The following is a 17,077-nucleotide window of genomic DNA, read 5'->3' as shown; positions in this document are numbered from 1 at the left end:
CATAAATTATGGATAAAATATTCGAAATAATTGTTTTTAATGAGTTAACCGTCTCTGGAGTAATCTGCGTCATATCTTTCCGCACAGAACCGGCTAACGACAACAAAAATCGCTAAGTATTCCAAGAAAACAGAAAAAAATAAGAAGAGGAAAATAGCGAATGTAAAGCTATTATTATGCCTGGATAAAATAAAATGGAACCGAAATCAATTTCGGACTTCCTAAGCGGATTTCTCGAGGAAACGAAAGCTTAACAGAAGCGGAAAATCGCAAATTAGAGGGTTTTTGAGAAGAAATTCGACTAAAATCTCGCCAGCTCATTGCGGAGTAATTAATCTCGTTCGTTTGCTCGTTTACAACCAAATTAGGCTACAATTTTGTCCAAATCCGGCAATGTTCGAGCTACGTTGATTTCACATGTCTTATCTGGTCCGGATCGAGATTCAAGTGCTTTGAGCCGAAAATCATCTGTCAACAAGTAATCAAAAATAGAAAAACACGAAAAAGGGTGCAACACGAGGATTTATCAGGGGGTCACCCATCCTAGTACTGCTCTCGCCCAAGCAAGCTTAACTTCGGAGTTCTGATGGGATCTGCTGCATTAGTGAGGGAATGATCGCACCCGACATTGAGTGGGATATTTATTCTTATATCCCTCGAGTACGTGTGGAGCGGGCGGCGATGGACAACACGCGGCACTGCTCTCGCCCAATCAGAACCATGAAGTTAAGTGTTCTGGCGCGATGGGAGAGCTAGGATGGGTGACCTCCCTGGGAAGACCTCGTGTCGCGACCGTTTACATAAATTATGGATAAAACATTCGAAATAATTGTTTTTAATGAGTTACCCGTCTCCGAAGTAATCTGGGTCATACCCTTCCGCATAGACCGGCTCACGACAACAATCGCTAAATGTTCCCAGAAAATAGGAAAAAAATAAAAAGAAGAAAAAATCGAATGTAAAGCTTTTATTATGCCTGGGATACGATAAAGTGGAACCGAAATCGAATTTCGAACTTCCTAAGCGGATTTCTCGAGGAAACGGAAGTTAACAGAAGCGGAAAATCGCAAATTAAAGGGCCTTAGAGAAGGAATTCGGCTAAAATCTCGATCTATTTGAGCCGAAAATCGTCTGTCAACAAGTAATCAAAAATAGAAAACCACGAAAAGGGGTGCAACACGAGGAGTTCCCTGGGGGTCACCTATCGTAGTACTGCTCTCGCCCAAGCACGCTTAACTTTGGAGTTCTTATGGGATCCGGTGAATTAGTGCTGGTATGATCGCACCCGACATTGAGTGGATGTTTATTCTTATATCCCAAGAGTACGTGTGGAGAAAGCGACGATGGACAACACGCGGCACTGCTCTCGCCTAATCAGAACCATGATGTTAAGCGTTCTGGTGCGATGGGAGAGCTAGGATGGGTAACCTCCCTGGGAAGTACTCGTGTCACGACCGTTTACGTAAATTATGGATAAAACAGTCGAAATAATTGTTTTTAATGAGTTAAACGTCTCCGGAGTAATCTACGTAATACCCTTCTGCATAGAACCGGCTCACGACAACAAAAATCGCTAAGTATTCCCAGAAAACAGAAAAAAAATAAGAAGAAGAAAATAGCGAATGTAAAGCAATTATTATGCCTGGGATAAAATAAAATGGAACCGGAATCAATTTCGGACTTCCTAAGCGGATTTATCGAGGAAACGAAAGCTTAACAGAAGCGGAAAATCGCAAATTAGAGGGTTTTAGAGAAGAAATTCGGCTAAAATCTCGCCAGCTCATTGCGGAGTAAAAAGTCTCGTTCGTTGAGCCGAAAATCATCTGTCAACAAGTAATCAAAAATAGAAAAACACGAAAAGGGGTGCAACACGAGGACTTCCCAGGGGTCAACCATCCTAGTATTGCTCTCGCCCAAGCACGCTTAACTTCGGAGTTCTGATGGGATCCGGTGCATTAGTGCTAGTATGATCGCACCAGAGATTGAGTTGAATGTTCATTCTAATATCCCTCGAGTACGTGTGGAACGGGCGGCGATGGACAACACGCGGCACTGCTCTCGCCCAATCAGAACCATGAAGTTAAGTGTTCTGGCGCGATGGCAGAGCTAGGATGGGTGACCTCCCGTGGAAGTCCTCGGTTCGTGACCGTTTACGTAAATTATGGATAAAACAGTCGACATAATTGTTTTTAATTAGTTGACTGTCTCCGGAGTAATCTGGGTCATACTCTTCGGCACAGAACCGGCTCACGACAACAAAAATCGCTTAATTTTCCCAGAAAATAGGAAAAAAATAAGAAGAAGAAAATAGCGAATGTAAAGCTTTTCTTATGCATGGGTTGCGATAAAGTGGAACCGAAATCGAATTTCGAACTTCCTAAGCGGATTTCTCGAGGAAACGGAAGGTTAACAGAAGTGGAAAATCGCAAATTAGAGGGTCTTAGAGAAGGAATTTGGTTAAAATCTCGCAAGCTCATTGCGGAGTAATGAGTCTCGTTCGTTTGCCCGTTTACAATCAAATTAGACTACAATTTTGTCCCAATCCGGCAGTGCCCGAGCTACGTTGATTTCACATGTCTTATCAGGTCCCGATCGAGATTCATATGATTTGAGCCGAAAATCGTCTGTCAACAAGTAATCAAAAATAGAAAAACACGAAAAAGGGTGCAACACGAGAACTTCCCAGGGGGTCACCCACCCTAGTACTGCTCTCGTTCAAGCACACTTAACTTCGAAGTTCTGATGGGATCCGGTGCATTAATGCTGGTATGATCGTACCCGACATTGAGTGGGATGTTTATTCTTATATCCCTCGAGTACGTGTGGAGCGGGCGGCGATGGACAACACTCGGCACTGCTCTCGCCCAATAAGAACCATGAAGTTAAGCGTTCTAGCGCGATGGAAGAGCTAGGATGGGTGACACTCCCTGTTAAATCCTCGTGTCGCGATCGTTTACGTACATTATGGCTAAAACAGTCGAAATATTTGTTTTTAATGAGTTAACCATCTCCGGAGTAATATTTGTCATACCCTTTCGCACAGAACCGGCTCACGACAACAAAAATCGCTAAATGTTCCCAGAAAATAGAAAAAAAATTAAGAAGAAGAAAATAGCGAATGTAAAGCTATTATTATTGCTGGGATACGATAAAATGAAACCAGAATCGAATTTCGAACTTTCTAAGCGGATTTCTCGAGGAAACGAAAGCCTGACAGAAGCTGAAAATCTCAAATTAGAGGGTCTTAGAGAAGGAATTAGGCTAAAATCTCGCCACCTCGTTTCGGAGTAAAGAGTCTCGTTCGTTTGCCCGTTTACAATTAAATTAGCCTACAATTTTGTCCAAATCCGGCAGTGCCCGAGCTACGTTGATTTCACATGTCTTATCAGGTCCCGATCGAGATTCAGAAGATTTGAGCCGAAAATCGTCTGTCAACAAGTAATCAAAAATAGAAAAACACGAAAAGGGGTGCAACTCGAGTACTTCCAAGGGGTCACCCATTCTAGTACTGCTCTCGCCCAAGCACGCTTAACTTCGGAGTTCTGATAAGATCCGGTGCATTAGTGCTGGTATGAACGCACCCGACATTGAGTGGGAAGTTTATTCTTTTATCCCTTGAGTACGTAGGAGCGGGCGGCGATGGACAACACTCGGCACTGCTCTCGCCCAATAAGAACCATGAAGTTAAGCGTTCTAGCGCGATGGAAGAGCTAGGATGGGTGACACTCCCTGTTAAATCCTCGTGTCGCGATCGTTTACGTACATTATGGCTAAAACAGTCGAAATATTTGTTTTTAATGAGTTAACCGTCTCCGGAGTAATATTTGTCATACCCTTTCGCACAGAACCGGCTCACGACAACAAAAATCGCTAAATGTTCCCAGAAAATAGAAAAAAAATTAAGAAGAAGAAAATAGCGAATGTAAAGCTATTATTATGCCTGGGATACGATAAAATGAAACCGGAATCGAATTTCGAACTTTCTAAGCGGATTTCTCGAGGAAACGGAAGCCTGACAGAAGCTGAAAATCTCAAGTTAGAGGGTCTTAGAGAAGGAATTAGGCTAAAATCTCGCCACCTCGTTTCGGAGTAAAGAGTCTCGTTCGTTTGCACGTTTACAATTAAATTAGCCTACAATTTTGTCCAAATCCGGCAGTGCCCGAGCTACGTTGATTTCACATGTCTTATCAGGTCCCGATCGAGATTCAGAAGATTTGAGCCGAAAATCGTCTGTCAACAAGTAATCAAAAATAGAAAAACACGAAAAGGGGTGCAACACGAGTACTTCCAAGGGGTCACCCATTCTAGTACTGCTCTCGCCCAAGCACGCTTAACTTCGGAGTTCTGATAAGATCCGGTGCATTAGTACTGGTATGATCGCACCCGACATTGAGTGGGAAGTTTATTCTTTTATCCCTTGAGTACGTAGGAGCGGGCGGCGATGGACAACACTCGGCACTGCTCTCGCCCAATAAGAACCATGAAGTTAAGCGTTCTAGCGTGCTGGAAGAGCTAGGATGGGTGACACTCCCTGTTAAATCCTCATGTCGCGATCGTTTACGTACATTATGGCTAAAACAGTCGAAATATTTGTTTTTAATGAGTTAACCGTCTCCGGAGTAATATTTTTCATACCCTTTCGCACAGAACCGGCTCACGACAACAAAAATCGCTAAATGTTCCCAGAAAATAGAAAAAAAATTAAGAAGAAGAAAATAGCGAATGTAAAGCTATTATTATGCCTGGGATACGATAAAATGAAACCGGAATCGAATTTCGAACTTTCTAAGCGGATTTCTCGAGGAAACGGAAGCCTGACAGAAGCTGAAAATCTCAAGTTAGAGGGTCTTAGAGAAGGAATTAGGCTAAAATCTCGCCACCTCGTTTCGGAGTAAAGAGTCTCGTTCGTTTGCCCGTTTACAATTAAATTAGCCTACAATTTTGTCCAAATCCGGCAGTGCCCGAGCTACGTTGATTTCACATGTCTTATCAGGTCCCGATCGAGATTCAGAAGATTTGAGCCGAAAATCGTCTGTCAACAAGTAATCAAAAATAGAAAAACACGAAAAGGGGTGCAACACGAGTACTTCCAAGGGGTCACCCATTCTAGTACTGCTCTCGCCCAAGCACGCTTAACTTCGGAGTTCTGATAAGATCCGGTGCATTAGTACTGGTATGATCGCACCCGACATTGAGTGGGAAGTTTATTCTTTTATCCCTTGAGTACGTAGGAGCGGGCGGCGATGGACAACACTCGGCACTGCTCTCGCCCAATAAGAACCATGAAGTTAAGCGTTCTAGCGTGCTGGAAGAGCTAGGATGGGTGACACTCCCTGTTAAATCCTCGTGTCGCGATCGTTTACGTACATTATGGCTAAAACAGTCGAAATATTTGTTTTTAATGAGTTAACCGTCTCCGGAGTAATATTTGTCATACCCTTTCGCACAGAACCGGCTCACGACAACAAAAATCGCTAAATGTTCCCAGAAAATAGAAAAAAAATTAAGAAGAAGAAAATAGCGAATGTAAAGCTATTATTAATCCTGAGATACGATAAAGTGGAACCGGAATAGAATTTCGAACTTCCTAAGCGGATCTCTCGAGGAAACGAAAGCTTAACAGAAGCAGTATATCGCAAATTAGAGGGTCTTAGAGAAGGAATTCGGCTAAAATATCGCCATCTCATTGCGGAGTAATGAGTCTCGTTCGTTTGCCCGTTTACAATCAAATTAGCCTACAATTTTGTCCAAATCCGGCAGTGCTCGAGCTACGTTGATTTCACATGTCTTATCAGGTCCCGATCGAGATTTAGATGATTTGAGCCGAAAATCGTCTGTCAACAAGTAATCAAAAATAGAAAAACACGAAAAGGGGTGCAACACGAGTACTTCCAAGGGGTCACCCATTCTAGTACTGCTCTCGCCCAAGCACGCTTAACTTCGGAGTTCTGATAAGATCCGGTGCATTAGTGCTGGTATGATCGCACCCGACATTGAGTGGGAAGTTTATTCTTATAACCCTTGAGTACGTAGGAGCGGGCGGCGATGGACAACACTCGGCACTGCTCTCGCCCAATAAGAACCATGAAGTTAAGCGTTCTAGCGCGATGGAAGAGCTAGGATGGGTGACACTCCCTAGTAAATCCTCGTGTCGCGATCGTTTACATAAATTATGGCTAAAACAGTCGAAATATTTGTTTTTAATGAGTTAACCGTCTCCAGAGTAATCTGCATCATACCCTTTCGCACAGAACCGGCTCACGACAACAAAAATCGCTAAATGTTCCCAGAAAAAAGAAAAAAATAAGAAGAAGAAAATAGCGAATGTAAAGCTATTATTATGCCTGAGATAAGATAAAATGGAACCGGAATCGAATTTCGAACTTCCTAAGCGGATTTCTCGAGGAAACAGAAGCCTAACAGAAGCTGAAAATCTCAAATTAGAGGGTCTTAGAGAAGGAATTAGGCTAAAATCTCGCCACCTCGTTTCGGAGTGTTGAGTCTCGTTCGTTTGCCCGTTTACAATCAAATTAGCCTTCAATTTTGTCTAAATCCGGCAGTGCCCGATCTACGTTGATTTCACATGTCTTATCTGGTCCCGATCGAGATTCAGATGATTTGAGCCGAAAATCGTCAGTCAACAAGTAATCAAAAATAGAAAAACACGAAAATGGGTGCAACACGAGGACTTCCAAGGGGGTCACCCATCCTAGTACTGCTCTCGCCCAAGCACGCTTAACTTCGGAGTTCTGATGGGATCCGGTGCATTAGTGCTGGTATGATCGCGCCCGACATTGAATGAGATGTTTATTCTTATATCCCTCGAGTACGTGTGGAGCGGGCGGCGATGGACAACACGCGGCACTGCTCTCGCTCAATCAGAACAATGAAGTTAAGCGTTCTGGCGCGATGAAAGAGCTAGGATGGGTGACCTCCCTGGGAAGTTCTCGTGTCGCGATCGTTTACTTAAATTATGGCTAAAATAGTCGAAATAATTGTTTTTAATTAGTTAATCGTCTCCGGAGTAATCTGCGTCATACCCTTCCGCACAGAACCGGCTCACGACAACAAAAATCGCTAAATGTTCCCAGAAAATAGAAAAAAAAAATAAGAATGTCTTATTTGGTCCCGATCGAGATTCAGATGATTTGAGCCGAAAATCATCTGTCAACAAGTAATCAAAAATAGAAAAACACGAAAAGGGGTGCAACACGAGGACTTCTTAATGGGTCACCCATCCTAGTACTGCTGTCGCCCAAGCACGCTTAAATTCGGAGTTCTGATGGGATCCAGTGCATTAGTGCTGGTATAATCGCACTCGAAATTCAGTGGGATTGTTATTCTTATATCTCTCGAGTACATGTGGAGCGGACGGCGATGGACAACAAATGGCACTTCTCTCGCCCAATTAAAACCATGAAGTTAAGCGTTCTAGCACGATGGCAGACCTAGGATGGGTGGACTCCCTCGAAAGTCCTCGTGACGCGACCGTTTACGTAAATTATGGATAAAACAATCGAAATAATTGTTTTTATTGAGTTAACCGTCTCCGGAGTAATTTACGTCATACCCTTCCGCACATAACCGGCTTACGGCAACAAAAATTGTTAAATGTTCCCAGAAAATAGAAAAAAATTAAGAATAAGAAAATAACGATTGTAAAGCTATTATTATGCCGTAGATAAGATAAAATGGAACCGGAATCGAATTTCGAACTTCCTAAGCAGATTTCTCGAGGAAACGGAAGCTTAACAGAAGCGGAAAAATCGCAAATTAGAGTGTCTTAGAGAATGAATTCGGCTAAAATCTCGCCAGCTCATTGCGGAACAATCAAATTTGGTTACAATTTTGTCAAAATCCGGCAGTGCCCGAGCTACGTTGATTTCACATGTCTTATCTGGTCCCGATCGAGATTCAGATGATTTGAGCCGAAAATCGTCTGTCAACAAGTAATCAAAAATAGAAAAACACGAAAAGGGGTGCAACACGAGGACTTCCCAGGTGGTAACCCATCCTAGTACAACTCTCGCCCAAGCACGCTTAACTTCGGAGTTCTAATGCGATCCGGTGCATTACTGCTGGTATGACCGCACCTGACATTGAGTGGGATATTTATTCTTATATCCATCGAGTACGTAGGAGCAGGCGGCGATGGACAACACTCGGCACTGCTCTCGCCCAATCAGAACCATGAAGTTAAGCGTTGTGGCGCGATGGAAGAGCTAGGATGGGTGACACTCCCTGGTAAATCCTCGTGTCGCGATCATTTACGTAAATTATGGCTAAAACAGTCGAAATATTTGTTTTAATGAGTTAACCGTCTCCGGAGTAATCTGCGTCATACCCTTCTGCATAAAACCGGCTCACGACAACAAAAATTGCTAAATGTTCCCAGAAAATTGAAAAAAAATTAAGAAGAAGAAAATAGCGAATGTAAAGCTATTATTATGCATAGGATATGATAAAATGAAACTGGAATCGAATTTCGGACTTCCTAAGCGGATTTCTCGAGGAAACAGAAGCTTAACAGAAGCGGAAAATCGCAAATTAGAGGGTCTTAGAGAAGGAATTCGGCTAAAATCTCGTCAGCTCATTGCAGAGTAATGAGTCTCGTTCGTTTGCCCGTTTACAATCAAATTATCCTACAATTTTGTCCAAATCCGGCAGTGCCCGTGTTACGTTGATTTCCCATGTCTTATATGGTCCCGATCGAGATTCAGATGATTTGAGCCGAAAATTTTCTGTCAACAAGTAATCAAAAATAGAAAAACACGAAAAGGGGTGCAACACGAGGACTTCCCAAAAATAGAAAAACACGAAAAGGGGTGCAACACGAGGACTTCCCAGGGGGTCACCCATCCTAGTACGACTCTCGCCCAAGCACGCTTAACTTCGGTGTTCTGATGGGATCCGGTGCATTAGTGCTGTTATGATCGCACCTTACATTGTGTAGGATGTTTATTCTTATATACCTCGAGTACGTGTGGAGCGGACGGCGATGGACAACACGCGGCACTGCTCTCGTCCAATCAGAACCATGAAGTTAGCGTTCTGGTGCGATAGCAGAGCTAGGATGGGTGACCTCCCTATGAAGTCCTCGTGTCGCGACCATTTACGTAAATTATAGATAAAACAGTCGAAAATTGTTTTTAATGAGTTAACCGTCTCCGGAGTAATCTGCGTCATACCCTTCCGCACAGTACCGGCTCACGACAACAAAAATCGCAAAATGTTCCCAGAATTATAGAAAAAAAAATAAGAATAAGAAAACAGCGAATGTAAAGCCATTATTAAGCCTGAGATACGATAAAATGGAACCAGAATCGAATTTCAAACTTCCTTAGCGGATTTCTCGAGGAAACGGAATCTTAACAGAAGCGAAAAATCGCAAATTAGAGTGTCTTGGAGAAGAAATTCGGCTAAAATCTCGTCAGCTCATCGCGGAGTAATGAGTCTCGTTCGTTTGCCCGTTTACAATCAAATTAGGCTACAATTTTGTACAAATCCGTCAGTGCCCGAGCTACGTCGATTTCACATGTCTTATCTGGTCCCGATCGAGATTCATATGATTTGAGCCAAAAATCGTATGTCAACAAGAAACCAAAAATATAAAAACACGAAAAGGGGTGCAACACGAGGACTTCCCAGGGGGTCACCCATCCTAGTACTGCTCTCGCCCAAGCATGCTTAACTTCGGAGTTCTGATGGGATTTTTATTCTTATATCCCTCGAGTACGTGTGGAGCAGGCGGCGATGGACAACACGCGGTACTGCTCTCGCCCAATAAGAACCATGAAGTTAAGCATTCTGGCGTGATGGCAGAGCTAGGATTGTTGACCTCCCTGGGCTGTCCTCGTGTCGCGACCGCTTACGTAAATTATGGCTAAAACATTCGAAATAATTGTTTTTAATGAGTTAACCGTTTCCGGAGTAATCTTCGTCATATCCTTCTGCACAGAACCGGCTCACGACAATAAAAACCGCTAAATGTTCCCAGAAAATAGAAAAAAAATAAGAAGAAGAAAATAGCGAATGTAAAGCTATTATTATGCTTGGAATACGATAAAATGGAACCGAAATCGAATTTCAAACTTCCTAAGAAGATTTCTCGAGGAAACGAAAGATTAACAAGAGCGGAAAATCGCAAATTAGAGGGTCTTAGAGAAGGAATTCGTCTAAAATCTTGCCACCTCGTTGCGGAGTAATGAGGCTCGTTCGTTTGCCCGTTTACAATCAAATTAGCCTACAATTTTGTTAAAATCCGGCAGTGCCCGTACTACGTTGATTTCACATGTCTTATCCGGTCTCGATCGAGATTCAGATGATTTGAGCCTAAAATTGTCCGTCAACATGTAATCAAAAATAGAAAAACACGAAAAGGGGTGCAACACGAGGAATTCTTAGGGGGTCATCCATCCTAGTACTTCTCTCGCCCAGGCACGCTTAACTTGGTAGTTCTGATGGGATCCGGTGCATTAGTGCTGGTATGATCGTACCAGACATTGAATGGGATGTTTATTCTTATATCCCTCGAGTACGTGTGGACCGGGCTGCGATGGACAACACGCGGCACTTCTCTCGCCCAATCAGAACCATGAAGTTAAGCGTTCTGGCGCGATGGCAGAGCTAGGATGGGTGACCTCCCTGGGCAGTCCTCGTGTCGCGACCGTTTACATAAATTATGGCTAAAACAGTCAAAATAATTCTTTTTAATGAGTTAACCGTCTTCGGAGTAATCTGCGTCATACCCTTCCGCACAGAACCGGCTCACGACAAAAAAAAATCGCTAAATGTTCCCAGAAAATAGAAAAAAAAACAAGAAGAAGAAAATAGCGAATGTAAAGCTATTATTATGACAGGGATATAATAAAATGGAACCAGAATCAAATTTCGAACTTCCTAAACGAATTTCTTGAGGAAACGGAAGCTTAACTGAAGCGGAAAATAGCAAATTAGAGGTTCTTAGAGAAGGAATTCGGCTAAAATCTTGCCAGCTCATCGCGGAGTAATGAGTCTCGTTCGATTGCCCGTTTACAATCAAATTAGGCTAAAATTTTTTCAAAATCCGGCAGTTCCTGAGCTACATTTATTTTACATGTCTTATCTTGTCTCGATGAGGATTCAGATGATTTGAGCCGAAAATCGTCTGTCAACAAGTAATCCAAAATAGAAAAACACGAAAAGGATGCAACATGAGGACTTCCCAGGGGGTCACCCATGCTAGTACGGCTCTCGCCCAAGCACGCTTAACTCCGGAGTTCGGATGGGATCCGGTGCATTAGTGCTGGTATGATCGCACCTGACATTGAGTAGGATGTTTATTCTTGTATCCCTCGAGTACGTGTGGAGCGGGCGGCGATGGACAACACGCGGCACTGATCTCGCCCAATTAAACCCATGAAGTTTAGCGTTCTGGTGCGATGGAAGAGCTAGGATGGGTGACCTCCCTGGGAAGTCCTCGTGTCGCGACCATTTACGTAAATTATGGCTAAAACAGTTGAAAATTGTTTTTAATGAGTTAACCGTCTCCGGAGTAATCTGCGACATACCATTCCGCACAGAACCGGCTCACGACAAAAAAATTGCTAAATGTTCCCAGAAAAGAGAAAAAAAAATAAGAAGAAGAAAATAGCGAATGTAAAGCTATTATTATGGCTGAGATACGATAAAATGGAACCGAAATCGAATTTCGAACTTCCTAAGCGGATTTCTCGAGGAAACGGAAGCTTAACAGAAGTGGAAAATCGCAAATTAGAGGGTCTTAGAGAAGGAATTCGGCTAAAATCTCGCCAGCTCCTTGTGGAGTAATGAGTCTCGTTCGTTTGCCCGTTTACAATCAAATTAGGCTACAATTTGGTCCAAATCCGGCAGTGCTCGAGCTACGTTAGAGCGGGCGGCGATGGACAACACGCGGCACTTCTCTCGCCCAATCAGAACCATGAAGTTAGGCTCGAAATAATTGTTTTTCATGAGTTAACCGTCTCCGTAGTAATCTGCGTCATACCCTTCCGCACAGAACCGGATCACGACAACAAAAATCGCTAAATGTTCCCAGAAAATAGAAAAAAAAAAGAAGAAGAAAATAGCGAATGTAAAGCTATTTTTATGTTTGAGATACGATAAACTGGAACATGAATCGAATTTCGAACTACCTAAGCGGATTTGTCGAGTAAACATAAGCTTAACAGAATCGGAAAATCGCAAATTAGAGGCTTTTAGAGAAGGAATTTGGCTAAAATCTCGCCAGCTCATTGCAGAGTAATGAGTCTCGTTCGTTTGCCCGTTTACAATCAAATTAGGCTACAATTTTGTCCAAATCCGGCAGTGCCCGAGCTACGTTGATTTCACATGTCTTATCTGGTCCCGATCGAGATTCAGATGATTTGAGCCGAAAATCGTCTGTCAACAAGTAATCAAAAATAGAAAAACACGAAAAGGGGTGCAACACAATGACTTCTGTTGCGACTTTGATTGTTGTACTCCCAAGAGCAGGTTGTCCACAAGTAGTATAATTCGGTGAGTCCGAATATCGTATTCACAGGGAAGCTAAGGTAATTACAAGTCCACTACAATGTCTTTTTGTTTTGTTTTTGTTTTTTGTTTCTTTTTAATTTTAATTGTTTGAATCTTTAATGGGTAAATTTTAATTGTTCAAATTTTAATTTAAGTAGTTGAGATTAAAGGATCCACTCTTGGTATTTTAATAAAGTTAACATTAACGAACAATATTGGAACCCACTTAATAAAATGGTTCCAATATATTAAATAATCATATTTATATTATGTTATATATTATTATCTTATAAGTATATAATATATACTAAAACTTATAAATGTGGTCAAGTATTTATTGTGCTATATATATTTGTAAACACTAAATCAAGGTTCCCACTTTAAATGGTTGGTAAAACCAAACTAACATTTAAATGGTACCAAGAAATTAATATTATGATATATTTATATATAGTAAATCAAGGTTCCCACTTTAAATGGTTGGTAAAACCAAACTAACATTTAAATGGTACCAAGAAATTAATATTATAATATATTCATATATAATAAATCAAGGCATCCACTTTAAATGGTTGGTAATACCAAACTAACATTTAAATGGTTCCAAGAATTTAGTGTAACATATAGCAACAATAAATCAAAACTCCCACTTATAAGTATGGTATAAAAATGCTTAAAGAAATAAATATAACATAAACAATAAATAATGATTAAATAATATAAAACATAGATTCTTACCTTTTAGTAACCTTATTATCATGCCAAGAGTTTCACCTTTTCATCTCAACTTTAGGAAGTTAGCTATTCATTATTCAAACTGTAAAACTTTGAATATGAAATTATCATGTTAATTATATTTAAATGAAGAAATAAAGGAAAAATATAGAGAGAAATATTTTGAACTCAAAGGTTTGTTCATAGAATGAGTATCTCAATACATTACAATGCACCCCTATTTATAGTCAAATTTGGGAAGACAACCACAAATAAAATATTATTTTTTTACACAAAAGTCTTCATTGGTGTTCCAAGATATTATATTATATTACACATCACTTTTGAAAATCTTCTTCTTGGAATTTGCTTCTTCACATAAAAAGAAACATGTGGATAATTGAGTTGTCTAGTTGTGGTATTTTTTTCAAATCATTTGACCAAGTAATTTGAGAGATATGGTCAAAATACTAGAGCATGGTAAAACTGCCACTCCTTTGGTAACTTTATTTGTTGCTTAATTTGATCCCAATTGTGAGAGGATTTTTATCTCATGCTTGACACCAATATTGTAGATATTAACATCAACTTTCTACAGGTCCAAGAATCATCTTAATCCCATTTGCAACGCCAAGTTTATTCTTGTTTTATCGAACCTGTAAAAAATATTAAAAACTTGTAATTACACAACAACTTATATTTTATACAATTTATTATAAAACATATAATATTTAAACATTTAATAAAACAAAAACTATATATTTATATTTTAAATTATTTAATTAATGTACAATTTTTATGTTTATCACACCTTCCAACAAGCTTATTGCTAGTCCCTAGCAATTTAAGCGTTAATAGCAATACAAAACATATTGATTAATTTAAATAGAAATGTAATCAAAACTATCTAAGTGTTTAAATTAAATTTGAAAACTGTCAAAGTTATATCAAGATCATCATAATTATAATTTATGAAATAATTTGAGATGATCAATTCAAAGCTTATTTCAGGTAGTTAAATGTACACGGCCTTCAGAAATTCCTAGTAAGAGTCTCAACTCCATATCCTCACAGGTTAATAAATGTTTCAATTTATGGCAACGATTTCTCTCATGGAGTTGGAATACAGATAAATGCTCAGAAAAATGGTTTACAGAATGCAGACAGACAAACGAGCCAAACTAATCAAAAGATAGAAAATCCATTGATTCAAAATCTAGTTGTTCTTATTATATATTTTTTCCTGATATTTTTTTTTTGCATAACTTCATGGAATCAGACTAAGTTTATGCTTCTTGACCACATATTTATTTAATTTGTACAATAAATTTCTCTCTCTTTTTTGTTTTTTGTTTTTTTTTATGAGAGATATATGGGTCGTAGCATATAACTTAAAAATTACATAGATATTCAATATCTTTCTTTTTGTATTTTTCTCCGTTTTTTTTCAGGAAATATCGTTTTTTTTCTTCAAAATAAGAACTCAAGATCTAAACAATAGATAGTTTCTCTCATGATCAATAAAGGCTCGAAAGCTGTTTTCTCAGTCCTCTCCACTCACTCACAAAATATGTGTGAGTTTAAAATTATAGGCACTCTTATAAGGTATATCTTGGGCCATATACTTTAATACCTGATATTATCACAATGGTTAATCACTCAAAAAGATTTCATAAATCATATTTTTATATTGATCAGAATATTAAAATTGACTTTTTTTTTCAAATAAAAATTTAAACATTCTTAAATAGATTAATGCATGTTCTAATTTAAATCTTTCAAACATGTAATGTATGACAATTTTTGCAAAAATTACTAAGATACAAATAATAAACATGATTTTATTTTAAAATAATATATATTATTTTTTTTATTTATTTTTTTTTAAAATTTTTTTTTATATAAGTTTGTTCTCCCCTCAATCAGAATATGACATTGTCCCTAATGTCAAAATAACTATTAATAAAGAGTACGTAATGAAAGAGATATCACCTGGAATTTTATTGAAGATAACAAACTGAAACAAACGCAAACCAATCCACGACTTTTGAATCAATGATCCAACTTCCTTTTCTTACTGCTTGATTGCGACCAATTGATCTTTGTTATCATCGGATCAGGCTTATGAACAAAAGCTTCCAAATCATCAATTAATTGGTCGGCAGTCGAAGCACAGATGAACATCCGTCGTGAATTTTCTGAAATGAAATTCTGTTCCATAGCTTAATCAAGAAATGTCAACAAACTGTCAAAATAATTATTGATATTCAACAAGCCCACAGGTTTATTATGGATATTAAGTTGTGCCCAAGAAACAGTGTGAAAAATTTCTTCTAATGTACCAAAACCACCTGGTAGTGCAATAAAAGCATCATAATTTTCAATCATTTGAGTGATTCTTTCATACATAGAAGAAACTTTTAATTCCTCCCCAATCGTAACACCTGTAATATTTCCTTCAGCTAAAGCTATAGGAATAATACCCAAAACCTGACTACCTCCAAGATGAGCAGATGTTGAAACAGATCCCATTAACCCAATATTACCTCCCCCATATACCAAGTGAGTTTTTCTCTCAGCCAATATTTTTCCAAGATTATTCGCTGCTTCTACAAACACTTCATTTTTTCCAGGACTCGGCCTACAAAATACACAAATATTTTTCAATGTTTGTGCAGAGGATCCAGCCATGTTTTTACTTTCTTTTTATTTTTCTGCGAAAATAGAGAGAAAGATGAGAGATTTTAGAGGAGTAATATGTTATCATGACAAAACTATGGGTCACAGCTGTAAACAGAATAAATAGTAAAAACAATAATGACACACGCATATAAACAGTAGTGTGATTGTGGCTCACAATTTTCCTCTGGTTTTACGTCCAGAAACGGCTTCAACGCCTTCTATGAGTCGAGAATATGCTTCCCATCCAATTTTCTTATAAATTGGCAAACAGGGTCTTTTTTAGTCGGATTCCCAAGACTATGACGCTCATCTTGGAATTGTTTCCATAAACGGAGAAGTTCAATATGCACATGTCCACTAGAATGCGTCTCAAGAGTCAATAAGATGTTATCTAAAGACTCCTTACTCAGCACATTCTTAATGAAACCAATTTTATCTTCTCTGTTATTTGAAACACATCCCAAAGATCTGCATCGTTTGTCACAAGTCCATCTTGCACACTTATGACAAACCCCTAAACTTTTGGCCCTTCGTTTTTTCGCATAAGTGATTTTTCCTAATCCAGGCAAATACCGAATGAGCAATGATTGTGGAACTTCTCCTCCTAATCGGACCTTAGCTTCTATTAAAAGACGAATATCTTCTGGAATTCCTTTTTGCATTAGCAATCTCAATCTTTCACACCTTCCTGCATAAATTTTTTTTAGAACATTTTCAGAAACAGAGGGAAAATATTTACAAATTTTTGAGAGAATTTCATCCATTTTGAAAAGAAATTATTTTTTTTTATTTTTGTATCAGCAATTGTGGGAAACTGATTTAACCGACTATGAGAGTCACTGAGTACCGTTATCCGCCATTTAACCGGGAAAATAAAAATATTAAGAAAACCTGAAATAAAAACAAACAAACTTAAATGCAACAAAAAAAAATCAAGGATCAGAAAGGGAAATAAACTCTTCTTGAAAGATTTCATTTTCTAAAAATGGTTTAAGCCTTTGTCCATTTACTTTAAAAATATCACCATTTTTAGGATTTTCAATATCCACAACTCCATAAGTATACACATGCTTTACAACATATGGGCCTGTCCATCTTGATCGTAATTTTCCTGGGAATATGTTAAGTCGAGAATTATAAAGCAAAACTTTTTTACCAATCTCAAAAG

At 39.1% G+C, this 17,077-nt stretch overlaps 13 non-coding genes and 1 pseudogene across 13 annotated transcripts; all 14 read right to left on the bottom strand.

Moving 5' to 3' along the window:
• Window positions 1–505: 505 nt before the first annotated feature.
• LOC142511104 (5S ribosomal RNA) lies at window positions 506–624 on the bottom strand (annotated as a pseudogene).
• A 544-nt stretch (window positions 625–1,168) lies between these two features.
• On the bottom strand, window positions 1,169–1,287 carry LOC142516741 (5S ribosomal RNA). Its single transcript, XR_012812521.1, has one exon. It is a non-coding gene; the product is annotated as a 5S ribosomal RNA (ribosomal RNA).
• A 573-nt stretch (window positions 1,288–1,860) lies between these two features.
• LOC142517476 (5S ribosomal RNA) lies at window positions 1,861–1,978 on the bottom strand. Its single transcript, XR_012813221.1, has one exon. It is a non-coding gene; the product is annotated as a 5S ribosomal RNA (ribosomal RNA).
• Window positions 1,979–2,661: 683 nt separating this feature from the next.
• Window positions 2,662–2,780, bottom strand: LOC142507312 (5S ribosomal RNA). The gene has a single exon (XR_012805572.1). It is a non-coding gene; the product is annotated as a 5S ribosomal RNA (ribosomal RNA).
• A 685-nt stretch (window positions 2,781–3,465) lies between these two features.
• LOC142508155 (5S ribosomal RNA) lies at window positions 3,466–3,583 on the bottom strand. Its single transcript, XR_012806383.1, has one exon. It is a non-coding gene; the product is annotated as a 5S ribosomal RNA (ribosomal RNA).
• Window positions 3,584–4,267: 684 nt separating this feature from the next.
• LOC142506397 (5S ribosomal RNA) lies at window positions 4,268–4,385 on the bottom strand. Its single transcript, XR_012804691.1, has one exon. It is a non-coding gene; the product is annotated as a 5S ribosomal RNA (ribosomal RNA).
• A 684-nt stretch (window positions 4,386–5,069) lies between these two features.
• LOC142506396 (5S ribosomal RNA) lies at window positions 5,070–5,187 on the bottom strand. Its single transcript, XR_012804690.1, has one exon. It is a non-coding gene; the product is annotated as a 5S ribosomal RNA (ribosomal RNA).
• A 684-nt stretch (window positions 5,188–5,871) lies between these two features.
• LOC142516758 (5S ribosomal RNA) lies at window positions 5,872–5,989 on the bottom strand. Its single transcript, XR_012812537.1, has one exon. It is a non-coding gene; the product is annotated as a 5S ribosomal RNA (ribosomal RNA).
• Window positions 5,990–6,671: 682 nt separating this feature from the next.
• LOC142513490 (5S ribosomal RNA) lies at window positions 6,672–6,790 on the bottom strand. The gene has a single exon (XR_012809434.1). It is a non-coding gene; the product is annotated as a 5S ribosomal RNA (ribosomal RNA).
• A 411-nt stretch (window positions 6,791–7,201) lies between these two features.
• LOC142509581 (5S ribosomal RNA) lies at window positions 7,202–7,320 on the bottom strand. Its single transcript, XR_012807748.1, has one exon. It is a non-coding gene; the product is annotated as a 5S ribosomal RNA (ribosomal RNA).
• Window positions 7,321–7,976: 656 nt separating this feature from the next.
• Window positions 7,977–8,095, bottom strand: LOC142516842 (5S ribosomal RNA). Its single transcript, XR_012812614.1, has one exon. It is a non-coding gene; the product is annotated as a 5S ribosomal RNA (ribosomal RNA).
• A 727-nt stretch (window positions 8,096–8,822) lies between these two features.
• Window positions 8,823–8,941, bottom strand: LOC142516520 (5S ribosomal RNA). Its single transcript, XR_012812310.1, has one exon. It is a non-coding gene; the product is annotated as a 5S ribosomal RNA (ribosomal RNA).
• A 1,438-nt stretch (window positions 8,942–10,379) lies between these two features.
• On the bottom strand, window positions 10,380–10,498 carry LOC142510107 (5S ribosomal RNA). The gene has a single exon (XR_012808239.1). It is a non-coding gene; the product is annotated as a 5S ribosomal RNA (ribosomal RNA).
• Window positions 10,499–11,182: 684 nt separating this feature from the next.
• Window positions 11,183–11,301, bottom strand: LOC142506659 (5S ribosomal RNA). Its single transcript, XR_012804944.1, has one exon. It is a non-coding gene; the product is annotated as a 5S ribosomal RNA (ribosomal RNA).
• Window positions 11,302–17,077: the final 5,776 nt, after the last annotated feature.

The sequence above is a fragment of the Primulina tabacum genome, chromosome 10, assembly GCF_025594145.1.
Source record: "Primulina tabacum isolate GXHZ01 chromosome 10, ASM2559414v2, whole genome shotgun sequence".
NCBI lineage: Eukaryota > Viridiplantae > Streptophyta > Magnoliopsida > Lamiales > Gesneriaceae > Primulina > Primulina tabacum.
This window is presented reverse-complemented; position numbering and strand designations above follow the sequence as displayed.